This window comes from Elephas maximus, chromosome 19 (assembly GCF_024166365.1).
Source record: "Elephas maximus indicus isolate mEleMax1 chromosome 19, mEleMax1 primary haplotype, whole genome shotgun sequence".
Classification (NCBI taxonomy): domain Eukaryota; kingdom Metazoa; phylum Chordata; class Mammalia; order Proboscidea; family Elephantidae; genus Elephas; species Elephas maximus.
This window is the reverse complement of record NC_064837.1, coordinates 44688501-44700647: the sequence shown is the minus strand read 5'-3', so window position 1 is coordinate 44700647 and position 12147 is coordinate 44688501.

Here is a 12147-nt window from a genome sequence, read left to right as displayed (position 1 = left end):
TAGGCCATAAGGTCAGGGAAAATAACCTACCCCAGTGCTCTCCTACTCGATTTCATATAAACATTAATGTCTTTACATTCACATAGTGCTTTAAAGTTTAGAATGTGCTTTATATATTCCACGTATACCTCTAGTAACTCCCTGAAACAGACAAGGCAGCTACTAATTCCCATTTTTATAGATGAGTAAATTGAAACATAGAGACATAACTTGCTAAAAGTGAAAATAACCCAAATGTCCATCAGCTGATAAATGGATAAATAAAATATGTTATATCCTTACAGTGAAGTATTAGACAATAAAAAGGAATGAATTACTGGTATGTTGCAACATGGGTGAAGCTTGAAAACATGTGAAGTGAAAGAAACCAGTCACAAAAGACCACATATTGTATGAAATGTCCAGAATAGGGCAATCTAGAAACAAAATTAGTGGGTGTGTAAGGCTGGGAGGTTGGGAGGAATTGAGTGATTGCTAATAAGTTTGGTGCTTCTTTTTGGGGTGATGAAATGTTCTAAAATGGTAGTGGTGTTTGCACAACTCTGAATATATTAAAAATAATTGAATAGGATACTTTAAATGAGTGAATTGTGTGCTATGTGAATTATATCTCAAGCTGTTACATTAAAAAAAAAAAAAAAAAGCTTGTTAAGGCCATGCATTGGCTCAAGTACAAATCCAGAGCAAGTTCAACACTGTTGAACTTGGCTAGAGTGCTTATTTCCGTACAATCCATTGCCATAACAGTATTGGGTTGCCTCCCTATCTTGGGCTGGAGGCAGCACAATGGAGTCAAAATTAACAGGGTCAAGGCAATTAATGGTAGCCCACCATTTGGCCAGCAGCATTAGTGGTCTCTGGGAATATCTATTCTGTAGAGATGGATGTACCCAATAAAGTTGGGGGAAAGAGTCACCAGCCCACAATTCCCAGGTAATCACATTAAGAGATCTAGCCTCTTCTGCCTGATGTGATTACTTTCTCCCTGTAGAAAGAAAGAATATGACACTCCAGGGGACTAAGTTTATTGTTTACTTGGTCAATCAACATTTATTAAGCACCCGCAGTGTGCAGGCCTGGATTAAAAAAATAAATAGAAAACAAGTTCTTCCCCTGAGAGATGTACAAAATTAATGGAAACATTCTGTCTGCCCTCAGGGAATTCCCAAACTGCTAAAAGAGAGTCCTAGGTTTCAGGGCTCTCCCAGTCTGAAGGTGAAAGGAGATAACCACCCACAAAGGCAATTTAAGGATATTTAATGAAGATAAAGGGAGTCATTTTGCAAAGTGAGGGATTTAGGGGTTATGGACTGTAGTGTTAATTAAGGTGTGATTAAAGTCCAAGTTAATGATGACCTTCCAATAAGAGTGTGCTTTGGAAGAGGTAGAGGGACAGATTGGCAAAGAACAGAGACTGTATCCTGAGGATCTCTGCAAAGGAAGAATGCGAAGAAGAGGGTCCAGAATGCAAAGGATTTCTAATCAAAAGTACTAGGATATAAAAAGAAATCAGTCTCTGTCCTAAAGACTACAATCTGGTTGAGTGAAAAAGCTTATTAAGACTTGGGTCACATCTAACAAGCTCACTTGAGGGGGAAAAGGGACAAGGGTGGTGAGAAAGGATAGTAGTTTTACACATATAGGAGTGTCACAGAATTCCAGGCTTCAAGACTCCCAGCACTGAGTCTAGAGCTCTGGGTAACGCTGACACCCTCACCATCCCTCATCCTGCTTCTCTCTGCCTCTGATCCAACGTTTCTCCTTCACTGTAGGCTGGCTTTCTCTGCCTCCTGGACCACGCGATGTAAAATGGCTGCTGCCAATAGCTCTGGGTTTTTAAGCTACATTTGTCTAGCTAGGGTGAATCAGTGCTCGCTAGGCGGTGGGTTATATTGTATGAACATAGTTATTCTTACTGTAGTTGTGAGGATAGTGAGGGTCAGAGTGTATGGGGAGAGGAAGATAACAGACAGGAACATAACCTCTATGAGTGTGCAACAAATAATTACAATATGTGACAAACACTGGGGATGGCAGGGTGAGATTTGAGTGTGATATTGAAACACGAGTGGCCCTGAGGTAGAGAAAATTGGGAAAGACACTGTGGAGGGCACAGGATGCAGTACTACCCAGCCACAAAAAAGGAGCGACCTATTGCTGCATGCAGTAACTTGGCTGCTTCTCCAAGGAATTACACTGAATTTAAAAAGCATTAAAAAGTTATATATTATATATTCTATTTATATAACATTTTTGAAATTTCAAAATTACAGAAATGGAGGACAGATTAGTGATTGCCAGAGCGGATGGGGGAGGAAAGTGAGTGTTATAAAAGGGCTACAAAAAGGATCTGGTATTTTCACTGTGGCGGTGGATACACAAACCTATACATGTGATGAAAGTGTATAGAACCAAGTCTACACACGTTAGTGAGTACAAGTAAAACTGGGGAAATCTGAATTAAGATTGGTGGATTCTTTCAATGTCAATGTCTTGTCTCTATGAGACCAGTAAGTATGGTCTTGTTTATGAGTTTGAATTTTGTTCTACATTTCTCTACCACTCTGTCCATGACCTACTACTGTGATCCAAGTCAGAGCGGTTGGTGGTGGTAGCCGGGCATCATCTAGTTCTTCTGGTCTCAGGCTAGTGGAGGCTGTGGTTCATGTGGTCCATTAGCCCTTTTACTAATTATTTCTTTGAGTCTTTGGTTTTCTTCAGTCTTCTTTGCTGTGGACAGGAAGAGACCAATTGTTGTATCTTAGATGGCCACTTGCAAGCTTTTAAGACCCCAGCCACTACTCACCAAGGTAGAATGTAGAACATTGTCTATATGGATTATGATATGCCAGTTGACCTAGATGTCCCTTGAGACTATGGTCCCTAGCCCTGAAGCCCAGTATCTCAGTGCTGGGAGGTGTGTGGTTATGGCTAAGTTTTCATGACTGTGTCCCATATGTGCACTATTGCATAACGAGTGTATTTGCAGCATGTACACACACACACACACACACACACGTGTGGGTGTGCTTCCAACTGCCCTCTGCCCCATTGATCTTACATATCTACCTGTGTATCCACTTGGACATTATTGTTTGTTATTACTGGTGTTGCAGAATTGTCTGTGTATTAGTATTTACTGTTGTTGCCCTTTGCGTACCTTTCAGTGTCTTCCTTAACCTTGATTATGCTGTGCTGACTTCCCCCATATTATGTATTAGCTCCCCCTTTACCGAAGTTGGTACATGTCTACTATCTGGTTAGTGCCCCCCTCCCCATCCCTGATAACTGTAAACAAATGTTTCTGTCTGTGTGAAAACCTTTTCCTGACTTTTTATAATAGTGGTCTCATACAATATTTGTCCTTTTGCGATGGACTTAATTTCATTCAGCACAATACCCTCCAGGTTCATCCGTGTTGTGAGATGTTTCGTGGATTCATCATTCTTTAACATTGTGTAAGTAATCCGTTGTGTGTATGTACCACAGTTTGTTTATCCATTCATCCATTGATGGGCACTTAGGCTATTTCCATCTTTTTGCTATTGTAAATAATGCTGCAAACATAGGTTTGCTATGTCTATTCATGGCATGGCTCTTATTTCTCTAGGATATATACCTCGGAGTAGGATTGCTGGATCATAAGGTAGGTATTTCTGTTTCTAGCAGTTTGTGGAAGTGCCATACTGTTTTCCAAGAGCTTATTTTTTTTTTTTTAAAGCATTTAATGATTTGTGTGTGTATTTGTGTGTGTGCGCCTTCCCTGATTTCTAACATAAGCATCCTATCTCAATCCTTTCTGAGAATCTGTCCCCAGTTAGGGAGACTGAGTTCTGGACGTTGGCGAGGCTCCTCTCGGTGAGCACATGGGAGTGTGGAGTGTGACCTCCGGACCCGGACCTGGGGCTCTTTCTGGCACCTCCTCCCACGGAAGCTGCTGCACCGGTTTGGCCTGTGCAAACACTAGGCACTTTTCACTGGGTCAATATTTTACATCCGTAGTCAGGGTCTAATCCATCCTTAACATCTGCTCCCTGAGATAGTGTCCTCTGCCCTACCACCTTCAATTCCTGGTAGTTTCTGCCTCAAAAAGAGGATGTCTCCAACCCTCCCAGGGCAGATCTTAGTGGTTCTTGGTGCTTATCCATTTCTCCTTTACAAGCCCTCTAACCTTTGTCTGGGCCAACAATCTCCCTCAAATTGTAGGGGGGCAGGAGCCCCTACCATTTTGAAGTTTTCCCTGGTTACCAACCAAGCAGGGTCCTGGACACACAGGTGCCTGGTAAACTCTTGTCTCTTAATGGAATTTAGTGATTCCTGCCTAGTCTTCAGCCAGCAAAATCTAGTCCCTGCCATTCTCTTCTGTGCTTTTATAATTAAATGGTCAATCCCCCAGCATCTGCTCAGGGGCCGCCTACTCTGTGGCCCAGAACACGTTCTGATCCAGTGTCCTGCTTGCCACCCAGTGCTTCCTGACTGCTGCTTCCTGCTGTTAGCCTGTGAGAGCCCTGGGGATACACATGCATTTGAATAACTTCTGAAAATAGACCGGGGAAGAGAAAACCAATGCAAAAATGTGAGAAAGTATACTGCAAAGAATAACTGGAAATGATTATTTCCAATATTTGTACTCTTCCTCCCCACCATTAGCTGGAAAATGCAATCAACCAGTTGCATTTCTTTTGATGTATGCCTGTCTTGTTCCTCTCATCAGCTCTCCAAGACCAGCTCCCCTCAGTGCAAGTCTCTGGTCCCAGGATCATCATTTATTTTGATATTATTTAAGCCCAGCATATACTCAGTACTTACTCTAAATAAGTGCTGTTACTATCCCCTTTTATAGATGAGGGAGCCAAGGCTTTGTGAGGATAAGTATTTGATGAAGGTCACATAGCTACAGGAAGCCAGGCTGGACCAGGGTTTAGCTTTTAATGATGCGCTTTTGGGGAAACAGCAAACCCAGCTGTGGGGGAATGGGAGGGGTCAGCATGGCGCCTGAGGCTGACTTCCACCCAGCCATTCCGTTCTCTCTGCAATAAAGTTCATAGTCCAGGAAATTCCCTGCAAATAGCACTGACTCTTAAACTTGCCTGAAGATAAGAATTACTTGGCCAGAGCCTCCCTCACCACTTGCCATCCTTCTCAGTGATGCTTTGCTGGTAACCAGGCCTTCCAGCTTAGTCTCAGGACCAGTATCCCTTGAGCCCATTCTGACTCATGGCAACCCCCTGTGTGTCAGAGTAGAACTGTGCTCCATAGGGTTTTCAATGGCTGTTTTTTTAGGAAGTAGATCACCAGGCCTTTCTTCCAAAGCACCTCTGGGTGGACTAAAACCTCCAACCTTTTTGTTAGCAGCCTAGTGCATTAACCATTCACACCTCCTGAAGAGGCCCATGCTAGCCCATCCCCCATCACTAGGGCCCCACCCCTGCTGCCTCTTCCAACCCATCCTCTCCCTTCCTTCTTTTCAGGAGCTTTTTCAGTTCACCTACCACTCAGCCAAAGAAAAGCAGCTTTTAATGTTGGGCAATGTAAGAGTGTGAAGCCCTGGAGAGATTTGGGTAGGGGTCTAGGAGGTACATTTAAAACAGAAATTTACTCAGATCCAGGAAACCAGTATAAATGGGGGCCTTGGAAATGCAGGTGCTCCATTTCCTGGTTATAAACCAAAGGCAAGGCCCAACAGAGGATCTCAAAGGGCACTGATCATAAACCGTCCTGATTCAGGAAGCTGAACAGACCTGCCCATCACCAGGTCATCTGGTCCAGGCTCCTGTCTCCAGAAGTTACCGCCCCTGAAATGAAAACCTCTCTGGGGAAGAAGTCGGAGGAGCGTTTACAATTGGCCCCAGGGCTTCACATCTTTTGTTACTGAGAAATTCTTTCAGTAGCCAAGGGCAATCCCTGTTACTACCTCCTGAACAATAGAATTGTTTTTGTTGTTGTTCCCTCTCTGCTGTTTAATAATAAAAAATAATACCTCCTTTTAATTTGGGTAAAATAATAGGTTCTGAGTGCTTGTATTATAAGCATTGTCTTGAGCACTTTAGGAGTATTTGGTCATTTTAATCCCTATTATAAGCCATTAATAATTAATATACCCACAGAAACCCAGTGCATATGAATAATAATTAAAGGTATCAATAATGTACTGATTTTATATATGGGACACTGAGACTTAGAGAGGTTGAGTAAATTACCCCAAGGCATAAAGTAACAGAGTTGCCCTTTGAATTCAGGCAGCCTAACTTCAGAGTCCGTGCACTTAATTGCTAATGCCTATGTCTCCATATAGTCTTCCTTTCTCTAAATTGAATATTTCCACTTCCATAAGCCTGCCCTCGTTATTCCCATTATCTTGACTTTCATTATCCCTCTGAGTCAGGAAACCTAGAACTGGTCACAAAGACCTTGAATAGACTTGCATTAGCAATCAGAGCCATGGAAGGTTTCCCCTCTATCACTTAAGATGCAGACCAGCCATTCCCCCTGTACAACTCAGGTCCTTCTCAACAAGGTGTTTCCCAACCCTGAAGATCAGTGCTAGCCATTCAGGAGAGATCTGGCAGACGAGTGGTCACAAGGGAAAAGGAACCCCTATTTGCAATGCAGCTATATTTGGTAATTAAAAACCACCTTGACAAAATGCTTTTTAAGGAAAAGATGTTTGGGGAGATATTATGTTGTCAGTTGTTTTGATAGGAATTCAGCAGAGAAAAACACTGAACTGTCTCCTGTGGTTGGGTTTGCCTTTATATCCATCTCCCTCACCTCACATGTCACTGCACCCCTCCCTCCCATTTTCTACACCACTACTTCTGTCACTAGCCCTGAGTTCTGACAGCTCCATTCCTTTTCCCTTCATAGAGCAGACAGGCCAGTAGAGCATGATCATAAAGAGCCTACACTCTGAAACCAGACTGCCTAGTGGCAACCTTACTTTACCTAACTTCTCTTAGCCTCGGTTTCCCCATTTGTAAAATGGCAATGATAATTATAGACCCTACTCCAGCTAGATATCTGAGTTAAAACGTATAAAGCATTTAGAAAGTGTCTGGCACATTTATCGTATGCACTCAATAAATTTTCCACTCTGCCACTTAATTGTTGTTAGGTGCCTTCCAGTCCGTTCTGACTCATAATGACCCTATGTACAGGAGAAGGTAACACTGCCTGGTCCTGCGCCAACCTCACAATTTTTTCGATGTTTGAGCCCACTGTTGCAGCCACTGTGTCAATCCATCTCATTGAGGATCTTCCTCTTTTTCGCTGACCCTCTCCTTTACCAATCATGATGCCCTTCTCCAGGGACTGGTGCTTCCTGATTACATGTCCAAAGTAAGTGAGATGAAGTCTCGCCATCCTTGCTTCTAAGGAGCATTCTGGCTGTACTTCTTCCAAGACAGATTTGTTCATTCTTTGGGCAGTCCATGGTATATTCAATATTCTTCGCCAACACCATAGTTTGAAGGTGCCAATTCTTTGGTCTTCTTTATTCTTTGCCCACCTTTCACATGCATATGAGGCAATTGAAAATACCACAAAAATACCATGGCTGTATTACTTACGGTGCAGGTTAGGTCTCAAAATGACATCATTGCTTTTTAACACTTTAAAGAAGTCTTTTGCAGCAGATTCGCCTAATGCAATACATCATTTGATTTCTTGACTGCTGCTTCCTTGGGCGTTGATTGTGGATCCAAGTAAAAGGAAACCCTGGACAACTTCAGTATTTTCCCTGTTTATCATGATGTTGCTCGATACCACTGAGATGTTTCAACAAATATGCAGCACTGGAAGCGCTCACTCATCTATGCCAGGAAATTTGGAAGACAGCTACCTGGCCAGCCAACTGGAAGAGATCCATATTTGTGCCCATTCCAAAGAAAGGTGATTCAACAGAATGCAGAAATTATCAAACAATATCATTAATATCACATGCAAGTAAGATTTTGTTGAAGATAATTAAAAAACAGTTGCACCAGTACATCGCCAGGGAACTGCTAGATATCCAAACCGGATTCAGAAGAGGACATGGATGGAAGGGTATCATTGCTGATGTCAGATGGATCTCGGCTGAAAGCGGAGAATACCAGATGGATGTTTCAGCCCTGAAATTGAGCAGGCCACTTTGAAAGAGGGTGTGATGGAGTGATTAAGAGCATTGCAGTCATACAGCCTTGCCCCTGAGTTCTGTCTTTCAACAACCTTACTTAACCTCTCTGAGCCTCAGTTTCCCTGTCTGAAAAATGAGCTTAATAGCACCTATCGCTCATCAAGGTTATAGAGACAATATATGTAAAGGGCTTAGCAGTGTCTGGCTTAAGTAAGTAGTCAGTACAGGGCCCTTGTTATTGTTGTTATTATTAACTCCCTGAACTTCAGTCCTTTCATGTGTAAATGAAGACAAATACCCCTAGAATTCTATAAGGGCTTAAAAGAGATGCCATCTAGTTTCCCTTCTCTTCCCTCCAGTTCTTTTAGGATGCTCTACCTACTGCCTGTGAGACACTGACTCACATGTGAGGGCTCACTAGAAATGCTACCTTTCCCCAGAAGCCTTCCTGGACCCATCCACAGCCCTCCTGCCCCAATGCTTTAGAGCACCTGACTGCTTTTTACTTGAATTCAAAGCTAGTTCTGTTCTTGTCTCATGTCCATTCCACTCCCTAAGCCAGAAGTCCCAGGGGACAGAGCCTCTTCCTATTCATTCTCTCCTCAGTGAATTTCTTAATTTAATTACTTACGTAAATGAAATACCATTCCTCCCCATGGTACCTTGAGATCAAGAAAGATGGTGGTAGAGACTACATCAGCCTGAGACCAGAAGAACTAGATGGTGCCCGGCTACAACTGATGACTCCCTGACAGGGAACACAACAGAGAACCCCTGAGGGAGCAGGAGAACAGTGGGATGCAGACCTCAAATTCTTATAAAAAGACCAGACTTAATGGTCTGAGACTAGAAGGACCCCAGAGATCATGGTCCCCAGACCTTCTGTTAGCCCAAGACTGGAACCATTCCCAAAGCCAACTCTTCAGACAGGGGTTAGACTGGACTATAGGACAGAAAATGATACTGGTGAGGAGTGAGCTTCGTGGATCAAGCAGACACATGAGACTATGTGAGCAGCTCCTGTCTGGAGGGGAGATGAGAATGCAGAGGGGGACAGAAGCTGGCTGAATGGACACAAAAATAGAGGGTAGAGAGAAGGAGTGTTTTGTTTCATTAGGCAGAGAGCAACTAGGAGCATATAGCAAGGTGTACATAGATTTTTGTATGAGTGACTTTATTTGTAAACTTTTACTTAAAGCACAATAAAAATTAAAAAAAAATTTTTTTAAAAGAAAGAAAGGTAGTTGGGGACAGCCTGTGCTACTCACTGAATGTTATCTTTGCTTAGCTTCAGGGCCTCAGCAGGACGAAGGGGGACTGGACCTGTAGCCTTCTGACCCAGCATGCCTGATTTAACCAGCAGGATCCTGAGCCTCTGGCGGGGAGTCTGGGGTTCATTTAACCCTCCATTCCTCTTACTCCCTCCTAGAGCCTTTTCAAGAGCATCAAGTGCCCTTGGCACTTTAGGAGTGCCCACGTCATATAAAAATTAAAAAATGCACTTGCACGATATATCATTTATACATAACTACATACAAGCAGAATTGAATTGAAGTTGATTGGCTGATATGTTTTGTTTTGTAGCCTTTACTTAAATGTTTATGAGTTTCCATTTGGCAGTTTTCTTTTTTTGTTTTGAAACCAGTAACTTTTTCCCCAGGTTTCCTTCATGTCTAAGGGACAAGTCAGCAGGCCTTCAGTGCCTAAGTTAGCTTGGTTAGATTGCCAGGTTCCATAGCTTGTCAGCTCCAGGGCCTTACCCAAACTGCGCCCACACTATCCACCTGTCTAGTCCATCTATCCATCTTTTCATGTCTATCTCTCTATCCTGCCTGAAGAAGAAAAGAGGTAACTGAGCTGAGAGGGGTGTGGACAAGCCAAGTGTGGTGTGAGATTGCCCTCTAGAGATTGCTCCAGGAAAGTGCAAGTGGGGAGCTCCGCCTTCTTTCAGGCTGGGATCAGCCCCACCACCACTTACTCACATTTATTGAATGCCTACGGTATTATCAGGCACCACATAGGTGCCTTGAGAACGAAGGGTAAATACAAAGAAGAGTAAAACACACTCTTCTCTTCCAGGAGGTCACCATTTTGTAGAGGCAGCTGCAGACACGTAAACACATAGTTCCGTACAATGACTATCATACTAGATGTGTGTACCAAGTTCTAAAAGAGCACAAAGGGAAAGGGAATATGCCTGGAGCCACAGGGGAAGGCATCACAGGGAGGCGACACTTAAAGCTGGGCCTTGAAGGATGAGTTAAGTGTTTTCCAGGCAATGCTGGAAAGGAAAGTCATTCTGACCAGGTGGAACAGCATAAGGAAAGGCAATGCCCTGTGAAAGTGCTTTCTTGTTGGGGCCCAGTGAGATGTATGGTGTAGCTGGAGTGTCCATAGTACAGAAGAATGGAAAGGCCATCTAGACAGGCAGGTAGGGCCAGATGGTGAAGAAATTCCTACTCAAAAAAAGAGAGACCTGATGTTCTGGCTAGAAACCTGTGCTAAACAAGAGGGAGGCTTGACCTAGCCACTCAGAGAGTCCCAGTGTGAGGGGAAATCAGGAATACCCAGGACCATGAATCAGATTCTGAGACCAGCAGCTGTATCTCAAATTGGATTCAAATGAAGACAGTAGTGCTGAGCAGGTGGGGGATGGGAGGAAGCAAAGGGGCAGAGAGGAGGTTGGGAGAGTTTCCAGGGCACTTCTGTCTTCTGTACTCTCCTGTTTCTGTGATCATTTCCTGCTCAGCCCTCTCATTTCCTGTCTGGGCTGGAATCCCGGTTCCACCACTACTAGCTTGGACACCTCGAGCTAGTCACAATGATTGAGAGCCAGTTTTCTCATCCTTAAAAGGGAAATATAATAATAGTACCCACATATTAGGGTTGTTTGAGGATTAAATGAGATGAAAGTATTGAAAGAACATACTTAGCACAGTGCCTGGCATATAGTAGAAGTTCAATAAATGTTAGTAAATTCCCCAGGATTCCATTCTTGACTTCCTTGTCTTCTGTCAACTCCTACTCCTTAAATTATCTTATCTATTTCTTATAGTTTTAGCTCTCATCTATAGTCTAATGCCTCCCACATCTCTCTCATCTGAGATCCAGACCCACACACACAGCACCCATCTTCAGGAACCTAAATCCAACACCTGAAAAGAAATATCCCCTCTGCCCCCAACCAATCTTATCCTATGTTGTCTCTGACTTGACTGATGACACCATACAGCCACCCAGGAAACCAGAAGACTACACTAGACTCTATCTTCTCCCAGCCCCACAATCAGTCACTTCCACTTCCCAAGCATCCTAGAATCTGCTCCTTCTCTCCATTCTCACTACCACTGGGTTAATTAAGGAAAAGCATTCTTTATCTTTCCTGTATCTCTCTCTTAGAAGCCCTCTAATCAACTTTCCTTCATATATCATTAGCCAAACTTGGGACCCATGTAGGGTGACCAACCATCCTGGTTTGCCCGGGACTGAAGAGTTTTCTGGAACATGGAACTTTCAGTGCTAAAACCAGGACAAAAACACAGTTGCCATTGAGTCGATTCCTACTCATAGTGGCCCTATAGGACAGAGTAGAACTGCCCCATAGGGTTTCCAAGGAGCACCTGGTAGATTCGAACTGCCAATCCTTCGGTTAGCAGCCATAGCTCTTAACCACTATGCTACCAAGGTTTCCAAAACCAGGACAGTCCCAGGCAAACCAGGACAGTTAGTCATCCTAGTCCCATGCTGTAGTGAATGTGGATGGTGCCCTGCTCATAACTGTTGCCAATTTGAAAGAAATTGAGCCACTTAGCTGGAGAAGTTACAACACCACCATCACCACTGTCCCTTCTTAGGGACAGCCTGTAGCTAGTAATTAACAGACAGGAGGTACAAAATGCTGGTCCCTTGTTGCAAATTGAGAGCAGCTCTGTGATACAAATCATACTCCAGAGCTCCCCATGGACTCAGTCTGAAGCTAATCTCAAAATGAGACCATGTCCTTACTTACCTTTCCTCTGCTTCCCTTATTT